This window comes from Schistocerca americana, chromosome X (genome assembly GCF_021461395.2).
Source record: "Schistocerca americana isolate TAMUIC-IGC-003095 chromosome X, iqSchAmer2.1, whole genome shotgun sequence".
In the NCBI taxonomy this organism is placed as follows: Eukaryota; Metazoa; Arthropoda; class Insecta; order Orthoptera; family Acrididae; genus Schistocerca; species Schistocerca americana.
In genome coordinates, this window is record NC_060130.1 from 674,101,185 (window position 1) to 674,115,108 (window position 13,924).

Sequence of the window (13,924 nt, forward strand, 5' to 3'; positions counted from 1 at the left end):
ATGACTATCTGTATCGCTGAGGCACGCAAGCCTCCCCACCAATGGCAAGGTCCATGGTTCATGGAGGAGGGGGGGGGTGGAATGTTTATATGTGGTAAATTGACTCATGGCAGTGCGTGTCATTCCAGAGGCTGGGCTGACATGGTGCATGGAGCACTGCCCAAATGGATGTGCTACTGATACTGAGGTTGCCTTGTCATTGCTAGATATACTGCCTAAAGCAATCCTTCCCTTTAAATTTGACATTTAGTGGTGGCAGTGGCTCAATTTGTAATTGCTTCTGGAAGGAGGGGCATTGTGGTGAGCAGCTGATGCATCTGGGGTGGGGAAGGGGGGTGGAATGTGGTGGTCACTGGTCTGAAACACAGGTTGTATGGGCCAGCAATGATGGCAGTAGTGAAGCTGGCTGCACAGTTGAGGCTTCGATGGCAGTGATAGTGATAAGGTGTGGAGCTGCGATACAGTGCATGCCCACTGACAACCTGTCTGTTTCAGCAGATGCCACAGGTCAGCCGCAGGCAAACCAGACCAAAGTAGTGGAATCTATCTCCGTTGTGCACTGCCTTGTGGCAACCCAGGGTTTTTTCTGAAGAGAAGCATGTGATGGAAAGAGCTGCCTGACCATCACTTCCCGCTCTGACACAGAACGATTGACCTGCTTGCCTGAGACAGTTAGTGTTATATACTGAGTGTCTTTTGTGCTGTGTGAACATTAAGACTGGACGTGCCATGAGGTGTAGTGATGGTGTCCTGGACATTTACGGTTACAGAGAAGACGCCACTGGAGAGTCTCTATCGCACTATTTGGCCGAACAGTGTTTGTGGGCATCTGTGAAAAACCTTGCTGAGTGCTATTGGCAGAACGTTAGAATTTTGTTCGTATGGACCAATTTTAGGTTAATGTTTTTTATGCCATCCCTGGCCATTTCACAGGATTGGTAGGCTACTTTGACATTATGTAGTTTTCAGCAATGATTGCATAACAGCGGATTGTGTGCTTCGTGTTGCCTGATTGCCATAATTTACCTCATGTGTACCCACAAGATTTCTTTTCTCACATTTTCTGGGTTATGGAACAGCTGTGCATAATTTTTGACATTTAAGATTCATTTCCTGCCACTTGCTGAAACCTTCAGTTCTGCAAGTCCTACTATGTGCTATAGCAATTATTCCCATTGTGTCCATCTTTATCACAATGTAATTTACTGTGTTGATGTCCCACGTTAATTTTCGTGTAATTGTGTCCTGTTCCAATAAAGGAACTGAAAAATCAAAATTCCTTTCTGTGCCATTTCATTTTATTTTTCACTAACACCCTTATGTACTAGAGTACCATAGGGCTATGTGTGCAAGCTTCAGGAAAAAGGAATTTCCCACACTGGCGGCTCTCAACTGAAATGCTTCCGCCACAAAACTCCCACTCACTGCACTGGATCACGTGTATTGCACAGCCACGTCGCGTACCCATCGTCACCTCACTGACTGCCTCCGCTAGTGAAGAGAGCAGTGCACTTCGGTACAGGCTAATCTCGCTACACCACGCCCAGCAGGTCCGGCCCCTACTGGCTGCCAAACTCTTGGACCCCCCCCCCACCCCCCCCCCCCTCTCACCGGCAAGCACAGATGGATGGATTCCAGGCATCCCTAAGCCACTTTGTGCAGTTTGCAGACACCACCACTGCACAGACGCACGCACCTCCTGCGACTCCTCCACCTACCCACCCCACCACGCACTTCCTGCCATTTAATGCATGTTACCCACACCTGTGGTTCACTTCTGCAGGAGGAATATTTGCAAGCTCTTCCATCATGAATGATACAACACAGTTTGCACTTGCTGTTGTGCAGCTGGAACTGTCGGTTGCCACAAAGGCACATGACACCAATGCAGTCCTGCTGCAGTCTGGCGAATTCAGTGCCCTATATACCCATCTCACAGAGTGACTCGCTATCACAGAATTGCAGTGCGTGGGAGCGCTAGTCTCATCGGAGTTGTGCACTGACATGCTGCCCTCACAGTTATTCCAGCACCTTCACGTGCTGCCCGAGCCAGCAGTGCTTCCTGACGTGCTGCTAACAGCGACTTTGTGTGCACATTGGCCCACCACAATATGCGCAGCATTAACTGTGCACTAGTTGAGATTTTACGCGCAGTGACCACCACTGCCAGTGACAACAGGGTTTTCAAAGCTTCGACTCACACACTGTCAGCCTGACCGTGCAGCATCACAATATCCAGGTGCGTCCTGCACTACTCCACAGTCCCGCAGCCCCTGGACCCACCACAGACACAGCACAGCTAACAGCCCAGAAGACTGTGAGATGGGTAAGCTCCACTACTGCCTTGAAGTGCCCACACCCGGCCCATGCCGTGCATTGCCCACCTCCTCCCAGCAGTGCTTATGACCACCAGAGTGCATGCTTATGCAGGTCAGGTACACATCCCCCCCCCCTCAGCCCCCCCCCCCCACCTCCCTCAGTTCATGACAGATGTAGCATGTGTGTGGCCAGCAAATATTGCAGGTACTATGAGCACTTTGGCAGAGATGCTGCAAACTGCCGTGAACTGTATGTGTGGGTCCCAAATGTTGACAGGAACTGACAGTATGTGTGCCCGGCTGCTCCGTGATTTCATAGCATCTACTTGTACGTGATCATGGTAACCTCTGCTGTTCACCGCCCTACCTCCTCATCACAGGTTCTTACCTTTCCATCTATCCTCACAAGTTATTACTCTCAACTATGCATTGTCCACCTTCCCCCTGCTCATCACTGCAGCAAATGGCTCAACCATCAGAACCTACTGCTTCCACAGCCAATCCATTGACCTAGGCCTCGGTAGAGATTTCCCGTGGACATTTACCGTGGCTGACATTACAGACCCCATCCTTTACGCCAATTTTATTTCTCATTATGGCCTCTTCCTAGACCCGGCAAAATGCCATATTATCGATGCCACCTACCATCATTCTGCCCTCTATCAATCCCGCCCTAGCACCTCTTGCTCCACCAAACAGCTCTCCTACTCTGACACTTTTGCTGACCTCCTTACCACATTCCCTGTCACGTCCAGTTCTCCCGTGAGGTTCCCAATGACACCTGCCCCTACAGTGCCAAGGTACTGGGCTGCTGGTTTTCTGCTATTCTCAGCCCCTTCCACCCAACAATCGGAGAGCTGACAGGCTGAAATTGAGGCAGCAATAGCTGTGGGTTTGTTCCACCCCTCCAAGAGCCAATAGACCTCTGCCCTACACCTTGCACCAAAGAAAGACGGTATATGCTGTCTGTGTGGGGACTTCTGGACACTTAACTTCAGAATGATGCCCTATTGTCACCCCATTCTGCTTTTGTGCAGCAATAGCAAAGACTTGTATAGCACAACCATTTTCAGTAAAATGGACTGCACAAAAGCATTCACACAGATTCGTATTGTCCCAGAGGACATAGAGAAGATGTCAATCATTATACTTTTTGGTCTCTTTGAGAGTGCCTTCATGGCATTTGTCCAGATGTGGCAACGTTTCCTTGACAGTGTTCTACATGGCATCCTGGGGTGTTTCACCTACTCTGACTGTATCGTAAATTGTTCACACGATCTCATGGAGCACTACCATTGCCTCCAGGGGGTGTTCCCTTGCCCCCAGGAGGCTGGTCTCATTTCAGTCTGGGGAAGTGCAATTTTACTGTTCCAGAGATCGAATTCCTGGGACACAGGACATCATCTGCAGGCTCTTGTCCCCTCAACAAGAAGGGCTTGGCTGTGTCTGGGTTCCCAAGTACTACTACATACAAGAAACTCTGCAGGTTCCTCAAGATGATGCATTTTTTTCAGGTGCTACCTAAAGGGCACCCTGAGCGTGTAAATGCCAATCACAGACACACTCCAGAGAGACCACAGAAAAGGCAACAGGTCTGTTCCCTGGATGGCAGAAATGTCAAGCAGTTTTGTACATACAAAGCATGATCTCTGCGCCCTCCTAGCACATCCCCAACTGACTGCTCCACTAGTAATTGTGAGTGATGTCGACCAGTCTGCTGTAGGTGCAATCCTGCAACAACATGATGAAGGGACTTGGTAGCCCATGGTATTTTCTCAGTGAAGATTATCCGAGCCCAGTTATGTTGTGCCATGTATGACTGTGAGCTCCTCAGTGTGTATGAGGCAGTAAGGTATTTCTGTCCCTCAGTGGAGGGGCGCCATTTCACGATTTTTGCTGACCACCACCCCTTGATTATGGGTTTCTGCCACAAAGATGGCATGCAGATCTCATCCTGCCAATTCCTACCAGCTGCTGCTTTCATGGGGCACAAAGACATTCTCCTAGCCACTCCACAGCCCTGTCACCAAGATCTCAATCGATCACCTGTAGCTGGCGTACATGTTCGAACTTGTGGGCCCCTGTGTGCTGTGGTCTTTGAGATCAACGTGGCACCAAGCAACGGTGAGTGCACTTCACCCAGCGCAGCCTATCTGAGTGGTGACCCATGGGATCCCAGGGTGGAGGCTGCCTTGCCATTCACCCTGCCAACCAACCTCTCAGAGCTGCCAATCATGTCAGCCAGCAACCCCGACCCACCACTGGACCTTTCTCCAATCACTGTGCCCGAGTCATCTAGTGAAAATGCCACACCTCTGTCACCAAGAGCCTGTTCACCACTGCTGCAGCACCAGCATGTACCCGCACGGTGATGTGTGACCCAGCCTGCCAGCAAAGGGCACTTGCAGTGGATGCTCATGGCACTAACACAGGATGGTGCACAGTATACCATCCATGTGGGGCACCCGGTGTGTCACCCCCCATGTGTCACTTGCCCATGTCCCGGCACACTACCGCCTCTCTTGCCAAACCCTGCCAACTCACCTCACCACACACCATCTCGCTGGTGAGCTGAGATGTAGTGCCGCCCCCACCCTGGCTGGTTGAGCAGTATCGCATCACCCAAATGCCATGCTCGCCATGGGCCAACATGAGGCATACACCAGTCCTGCTGACTCCACAACCTCATGCTGTAGCCCACTGTGGGGACTGTGACATGTGTCATTACCGTAGCCAGTGCTGCCACCACCACTGCTATTGCTGACACCCCCACTCACCATCTCCTTCTTGCTATCCTGAACCCTCTCTACTACGCTGGAAAAGTTATCTCTGTGGCTAGAACTGAAAGCGCTGAAATCTTGTTGCTCACCAAAGATAACAGTCATAGCAACAATGAACATACAATTTCAATATCAATTATTGTTCACAACACCTATCCTAATATCATAAATGCTTTTTAACACAACTTTAATTAGTATATGATATAACAAAATGAGGTCTATTCTTCAGTTCCATTACAATAGCCCCCCAAGAATTTTGGAAGTATGAACATGCGAACAAAATTCTGACACCAGAACAATGGAACTGTCAAGAATATTATTTTAAATAAATTAAAATTTTTAATAGGACTGTTTTCTTTGAATGATTCCATTTTTATCAGCATGTCTAAGTCCCCAGAGAGTAACAAATTTTCACAATCCTGCTCAGATTCAGCACCACTTTCCTCTTTTATAATGGTCATTTTCATAAAATTTCACAAACAAAATAATAAAAGGAAGAAAATGCATTTCACAAACGTACTTATCTTTTCAGTGGGTCTTTACTCGTGTGGTCAGGCCACTTTACCATTTCATTTCATCTCCCTTGACTTTCATGTATTGCACTTCTTTGCACCATGTGGTTATTAGACCCAAGAAAATCATATTTTTTCTTAGGCTCCTGCAAAACAGATTTCATCAATCCGTGTACATAAAAGTTATCTCCATAAGGACACCATTACAGTGTGGCTAATGGCTGTATAGTACTTAGTAGAGCTGGCCATGATGTCTCCTTTGTTGATGCTGCTGAGTCTGTGTTGTCCCTGTGGCTTCTCATTGTCTAGGCGATGATTCCTCCACTGCTCTGGGTGCAAGAAAAGGTACAGGTTTTTTACTATCACTGGACTAACCAAATCATGACACAGGATTCCTCTGTTTGTTTAAAAAAAAAACACACGTATTTATTGCCAGAGCTTTAATATGACTACCCTCAACCACGGCCAGAACTCAAGTGGCCGAAATCCCATTGCTCACCAAAGATTGCAGTCATAGTGACAAAGAACATACAATATCAGTATCAATTATTATTTGCAACACCTATACTAATATCATATTAAGCAAATGCTTTTTAACACAACTTTAATTAGTATATAATATAACCAAAAAAGGTCTATTTTTCAGTTCCATTACATTGCAGAGGGGGAACTGTGGTGACATACTACAGTGCATGTGGACTTGCCCTCCATCTGCTTCAGCAGATGACGACAGCAGATGATGCATATCAGTCACAAACAAAGAGGAGCAAAGCAGTGGAATCTCTCTCTGCCATGCACTGCCTTGCAGCAGCACCAGGTTTCTTTCTGGAGAGAAGCATGCAACGGAAAGAGCTCCCTGACTACCACTTCCCATCCCAATGCTGAATGACTGAAATGCTCACCTGAATGGGTTAGTGTTATATAGTGAGTGTCTTTTGTGCTGCATGGACATGAAGAGAGGACTTGCCACAAGGTGCAGTAATGGTATTCTGGACATGTATGGTTGCAGACAAGATGATGTGGGTGAACTTGTATTGCACACTTTGGCTGAACAACGTTTACGGGCATCTGTAAAAAACCTTGCTGAGTGCTAATAACAGAGAGTTGGAATTTTGTTCATATAGACCAATTTTAGATTGACGTTTTTCATGTTGTCCCCAGCCATTTCACAGAATTGGTAGGCTTCTTTCACATCATGGAATTTTCAGTAACATTTGTCTCACAGCAGATAGTGTGCCACATGTCACCCGAATACCATAGTCTACCATGTGCATATCTTCAAGTTTTGTTTTCTCATGTTTACTAGGTAAGGAACAGCTATGTATAATTTTAAACGTTTACAATTCATTACTTTCTACTTACTGAAACCTTCAGTTCTGTGAGCCTACTATATGCTATAGGAATTATTCCCACTGTAGATGCTTAGAAAGATAATCAGGGCTTTCTTAATCAACCTGTGAATGACTGCTATTTACATGAGTGCCCTGAATGTTTCCTCCACACATTCAGATTACATATTTGTTCGAGTGAAGAATGGAAGGATGGTAGGTGTTTGATGCTATTCTGGGCAAATGGAATGGAAAGTTTTGGGCCACGAATTGTGGGTTGTTGTCAGACATTAAAGGATACATGAAACCTTCAGTAGAAATTATTTTTAACAGCATGGCTATTGTCTCCTCAGACATGGTGCCCTACATGAGTGTAACAAATGGGAAATTGGAGAAAGCATCTACTACTAGCTGCCACGTGCATTTAAAAACTGGCTAACAATATCAACATGTAAGTGCTGAAAGGGCTTTGTAGCAGGTGGATAGTGTGTGGATACCTGGGAGGACACATTTTTGGTGATGAATGCACTTTTAAGAGGCGTGGATGAGTTTCTCAATTTTAGCATCCATGTGGAATCAATAGGTGTGATGAGCTGGTGCAGCGATGTCATTCACACAGTACTTCTGTGACTGTTGATAAGTTTTCAGTATATGTGAACAGAACAACCATAGTACAACTACTAGATGTTTGCATCCTTCAGAACTTATTTTTGAGATGCATTCAGACATGACAAGGCGTTACTGAAGAGAAGAAAATGAACAGAAAACTGGAAAGTTGATGCAGCCACCAGCATTGGACATAGTGAACAATGCCAACCAAAAAGAAAAGTTGTAGGTTGTCAAAGTGACAAATTGTAACAAGAAATGTTAGCAGATATTGTGCTAATTTATTGTCAAGTAGCAGTTGAGAGAATGTTTCAGCATTTGTGTATTTTCTATGTCTGCATAGGATATGTCAATTATATTCACTTAAAAATAGGGACCACTGCTGCAATATCTGCTTCATTCTTTCAGAAAATCTACCATTTGGTCTAAAAAGCATTGTTAAGGACTTACAGTATACAGTGAGCACAAATTTTACACCTCACACATAAACATGAACTTGTCAGTGCAAAGATAATGGTGTGTTTCTCTCTCAGTCTGGGGGTGTATTGGATAGTGTGTGGCTACCTGGGAGGACACATTTCTGGTTATGAGTGCACTTTGCAGAGGCATGTCTTCCTTGGGGAATATGCAGCTAGGCAAAGAGTAAACCTGGGGTCCAACTTTAGCCACAGAAATGTGTATTTAATGCATTAATGATTATACAAATTTAGCTACCTTAGGCAGTTGATTCCAGAATATTGCCATGTCAGCTATGTTTGGAAGGAAACACACGTAACAGATGATATTCTCAAAAATTGTTATAGATCATTTAGTGATGCATAGAGTGACTACTTGTCAGTAGCTTTTACATCCTGCTGTATAGATAAAATTACATTCTTGATGAGAATGATATCCAGATACTGGATGATAAGTTGAAAAAAAGAAACTTTTTCAAAAATTCCAATTTAAATTGTGTCCTGTAAAATAGCAAATGGGGCTCACTGGTTCTGTATATGTTCTTGGCATGTAACCCATAATGATGTCATTTTCAATATAAGTGACACAGAAAGAAACAGGCTGAGTTATTTTTCCAAAAAACACAGAGATGTTACTGATGACAGAAAGTTATATGTTCTTGTATCTGTATAGGCCAAAAGACATTTTACTGCCAATCAGTGCTGATGTGAGTCATCAATGAAAGGAAATGGAAGACACACATTAGACAGATCAATGTGAGACAAAACATTCACTCTCTTTTAGATTTTTGAAAATAAATGTTTATGTTGTAAAAACAGATATGAATTCACTATTGATTGCTGCTACTTTGATGTTTGCATAGAGGGTGAGCTTTTCATTATTAATGTGAATAATTACAAGCAGCATAGCCCCAGCACTGACAGCTATGTGTCTGATGACCTTCAACTCATCGAGGTTTTCATTAAAACATGAGGAATGGTTCTTGTGAAATCAGGTGATTCATTATGGAGCAATGTTTTGATAAATTTATCACTTGTCATCTTCTTCAGTACCAGTACTTGTTGAAAAATCACTCTAAAATGAACAGATTATCTGGTTAATTTCCTGAGAAGATTTAATCAGTACAATTTGATGACACTCACTTCATCTTGAGGAAAGTGTGAAATCAGGTGAGTATGAAAGAATAAAGACTACATTTAGAAAATATGTGCATAATAACAGTTTATTGACTGAAGGAATAAAAAATAAGACCTTACTGACTTGGCAGACATTGTCACTGGCTGTTATTACCAGGAACAGACCAATGATACATTTTCATATAATAGTATCCATGCACAACAGAATAAAAGCACTATTCATTCAATAATATTCATGGATAAAGAAACGATTAGGACTGTTGTTGAAACTAAATTTCTTCACATAGAAAATCTCAAATGGAACTTCCATACCATATTCATAAATTCTTAATGGGCAAAAATTACTTGTACAGTAAGAATTATCAGCAACAATACAAGTTCTGATACATGAAGTCCTGCATATTCTGATCACATACATTCCTTACTATGGTATAGCATCATAATGCATGCAGTGTGGCATAGTTGTCAGTAATAATAATAATAATAATAATAATTTTATTGTCGTTCAGCTGATTACAGCAATAGACAGTCAAGAGCATATATTTCTACATAAACTACTATATCGAAGTGAATTGGTTTACATAAAATAGGTACACGTTAGAATACAGTATTTTCATCTTCAAAGAATTCATCAGTGGAGTAAAACGGATTGTTCACTAGTAGCTTGTATAATTTAGCCTTAAAGATATTTACAGGCAGTTCTTTAAAGTCAGCACTTAGTCTATTAAACATCCTTAGTCCAAGAACTAGGTAAGAGTTATGCGATTTTGATAATCTATGATATGGTATGTCTACAGATGTTCTGTTTCTAGTATTATGGCTATGAATATCACTTCTCAACACAAAATTAGACACATTGTTTCTAATGTACATTAAAACATTGTAGATGAATATGTTTAATACTGTAAGACACTGCAATTTAATAAACAGAGGTTTACAATGTTCTGTTTTATCAGAATCCGTTATTATTCTTATTACTTTCTTCTGTAATAGTAAAATGTCATTTACATGACAGCTACTACCCCACAGTAAAATTCCATAAGAGATGATGCTTTGGAAGAAGGCAAAATATGCTGATCTCACATAGTCATTGGGAACATGTCTTTTTAAATTTCTAATTAGATAAATCACTCTTGAAAGCCTAGCCAATATATTTTTAATGTGTGGTTCCCATGTCAATTTATTGTCAATAGTAATACCTAAAAATTTAACAGTTTCTAATTCCTGGTAGTTAGGAATCTCTCTGAAGCTAAAGTAAAGTGTCTGGGTTTTGTTTTCATTTAGCAAGAAGCCATTAGCTTTGAGCTTTGAACCATAATGAGGACTGGGCAAGGGTATTTTTGGTCAGTGTTTTCAGTGTACCTAGATCAGAGCTTTTATGTAGAAAAGTTGTGTCACCAGCATACAATATTGTATGAGATTTTATGAATAAGGGCAGGTCATTAATCATTAGTATAAACAGTAAAGGTCCAAACACTGACCCTTGAGGCACTCCGTACCTAACATTAACCAAATTTGATTTCTCCCTACCAATGCACACAACTTGTTGACAGTTCTCTAGAAAAGACCTGAACATATTTATACTGTTGTCATCAAAACCATAGTAAACTAGCTTATTCAGCACAGTGTCATGCTCTACACAGTCAAAGGCTCTGCTCAGGTCACAAAATGTAGCCTGGGCATAGTCCCTAGCCTCGAACACATCTAGGACTAATTTTACGAGGGAGTCTATTGCATCTGTTGTAGATTTACCTTTCCTAAATCCAAACTGTTTATCACTAATTATATTTAGTTTACCCAAGTAAGCACTAACTTGCTCATACATAATCGTTTCTAAAATTTTTGAAAAAAGTGGGGTCATGGATATAGGTCTGTAGCTAGCGGGACAGTTCTTTTCCCCTTTTTTGTATATGGGCACAACTCTAGAAATTTTTAGTATATCGGGGAACTTACTTTCAACTAGGCATTTGTTAACACAAAAGGTTAAAGGATAAATCACACAATCAATAACATCTTTCAACAAATTACATGACATATCATAGTAATCAACACTAACTGAAGGTTTGAAATTTTTCACTATTTTTAGGATATTATTTGGGCTCACTTCTGTGAAAGTGAAGGTGCTTGGGGGAAGCTTTTCAAAGCAGCTGTCCATAATACTAAGTGCATTTTCAGGTGGTTTGATTATTGAACTACTAATTTCTTCAATGAACTGAATGCAATATTTATTAAATTCTTCTGGAGTAATGGCAATTTCCTCTTTGTGTTTAGTGTGTGCAATGGAGGTTATTACACTCCAGGCCTTCTTGCATTTATTATTAGATTTTTCAATGTTTACTATGTTATGCAGTTTCTTTGCTTCATTTATTGCCTTCCTGTACTTGCATTTAGCTTTAGCATACAGGTCTTTATACAGTTCTGATTTACTGGTTTTGTACAGACTAGAATACAGCATAACAGTATTTTTCAGTTGCCCTAACTGTGGAGTATACCATTCCTTCGTTTTCCTTTTCTTGTAATTACTACTAATATTCACTGTACATTTTTTCAGAGGGATGCTATTTTCAAATACATTTAAAAAGATGGAGAAAAACTTTGTGAATACAATATCAGCTGAACAGTGTTGAAGCCTAATAAAACATATGTCCCAACTGAAATAAGTGAGAGCATGTCTAAACCTATCCATCCTCTCTCTGCTCACTGGTCTAGTAATCACAGTTTTAGATTCTGGTTTGGTGCAGTCTGAAGTTACATTATTAAGACTAAGATATACTGCATCATGGTCTGAGAAAGGGAAACTAATTACATCAGTGGACATACAAGTTCTCTTAATATTTGTAAATATATTGTCTAGACAGGATGAGCCTCTGGTAGGTTTGCAGTTAACGTAGCACATGTTAAATTGTCGAAGCACATTTTTGAGCTCTGTCACAGTTTTTCTGTCCTGCAGGACATCAAAACTTGAATTGATATCCCCTCCAATGATAAAATTGTATTTTTTCCATTTCGGTATACATATGTACATTAAGAGTTCCTCAAGTTTCTCCAGAAAGATATGGGGGTCACCAGTAGGTGGCCTGTACACTACTACTACCATTAGCTTAAGGCTCTCAATTACTAGACCTGACATTTCAAAATGCATTTCATCACAAAGGGTATTGAGATCTATCCTGCCACAGTTTGGTGCAAGAGGTGTTTTTGCATATATTGCTACCCCACCACATAAGTGCTGTTTTCTGCAATAGCAACTAAGTAGTGTGTAATCATCTGATACTTCGTACCCAAGCTCATCCTCTTTACACCAACATTCACTTAAACATAGAATATCTATCACGTTTTCATTTGAAAATTCGTTGACAATTAAGTTTTTATCTGCCGTGCCCTGAATATTGAGGTAGCATATTTTAAACTCTACTTTAGGCATTTCTTTTTTTGCGTATTGTTGCTACCTGGCATGCTGTGGATCACTTGTTCAACCCTGACCACAAGCAATTATTTGTTGTTTGGCATTTTCATTTATGGAAAGGTCTCAAAATGTTTAATGTTTGTAATATTTGTATGTGACCTGTTTGTATGTGTCCTGTATGTTATGGAATATTCAGTAGATGTATATGTGACATCACTCAATGTTCAGGAGTTCATTTCAGTTCTGGCTGTACATTGGTGTTTTTAATAATACATGCTTTCAGTGTAAAGTGCTATATTCCATTGGTGACCCTGATTTTGGATGTGGACTTGATTCTGGTTATGGTGTAATACGATTTGCTGGGGACATCAGGTACTTCCAAACCATCTGCATCACTGTGACTCCAATTAAGCAATGTAAAATCCATCACCCACATTGACAGGAACCAGAATACAAGCAGTACATCATTCCATTGGCCTGTACATTAAGGAAATCAATGGATTCCAAAAATAACAAGTCAGCTGCACTGAAGCTGCCACATTGCCACATTAGTGGTCCGGAAGAAGAAGTGAAAGTACCAGCAGGCATGTGGTTTGTGAAGTTACAAATAGATAAGGAAGTAGTGAGGAAGCTTAGAAGGGTTTTTAATGTCATCCTAGGGAATGATTTCTTATATCAGTAACACGACGTGATATATTAGAGGATGCAAACCATTCTATTCACTGAGATTACTCTCTGTTTTGGCAGCAGCTGTACCTCACAGTCATGAAATGAGAATGAGCAATTCCCAGATGTGGTTGCTATGGCAGTTGTGGAAGATGCCACGATCTCACTTTTCTCGTACACCTGGTAGTAAGAGAAAAGTTACGGCAGTGTATGGTAGCCAGAACTGTCAGACCAAGTACACAAGAGGTACTAGACTTGCAAGTCAACTCCAGACATCAGGAGGTAACTGCAAATGTTGAAGAAGAGCTGTATTGATCATTAGCATCAGTTTCTGTCACCAGTTGAATGTGTCAGGAAGAATGGGCTCAGCCAACTTGGTCTTATATCACAGCAATCAAATGACTACCCATCACCCGACTAATGAAGGTACAACAACCTCCTACACCAAATACAAAACCCACAGAAGAGCAGACATTTGGAAGACAGAGAATAACATGCTGGTATTTTTTTTCCACGGTGTAGGCACAGGACACAGTGTATGAAACGAAAGAAGAGGAGATGTCAACTGTTACAGCAGTTACATTGCTGCCAGTCAACTGCAGATGATTATAGTCAACTTCTTGGATGAAGCCCATTTTTTACCCTGGTAAAGTTACTCCCTAATGTGCCATAGTTATTTCCATCACTGTGCAAAGGTATCAGCCACTTGTCTAGCT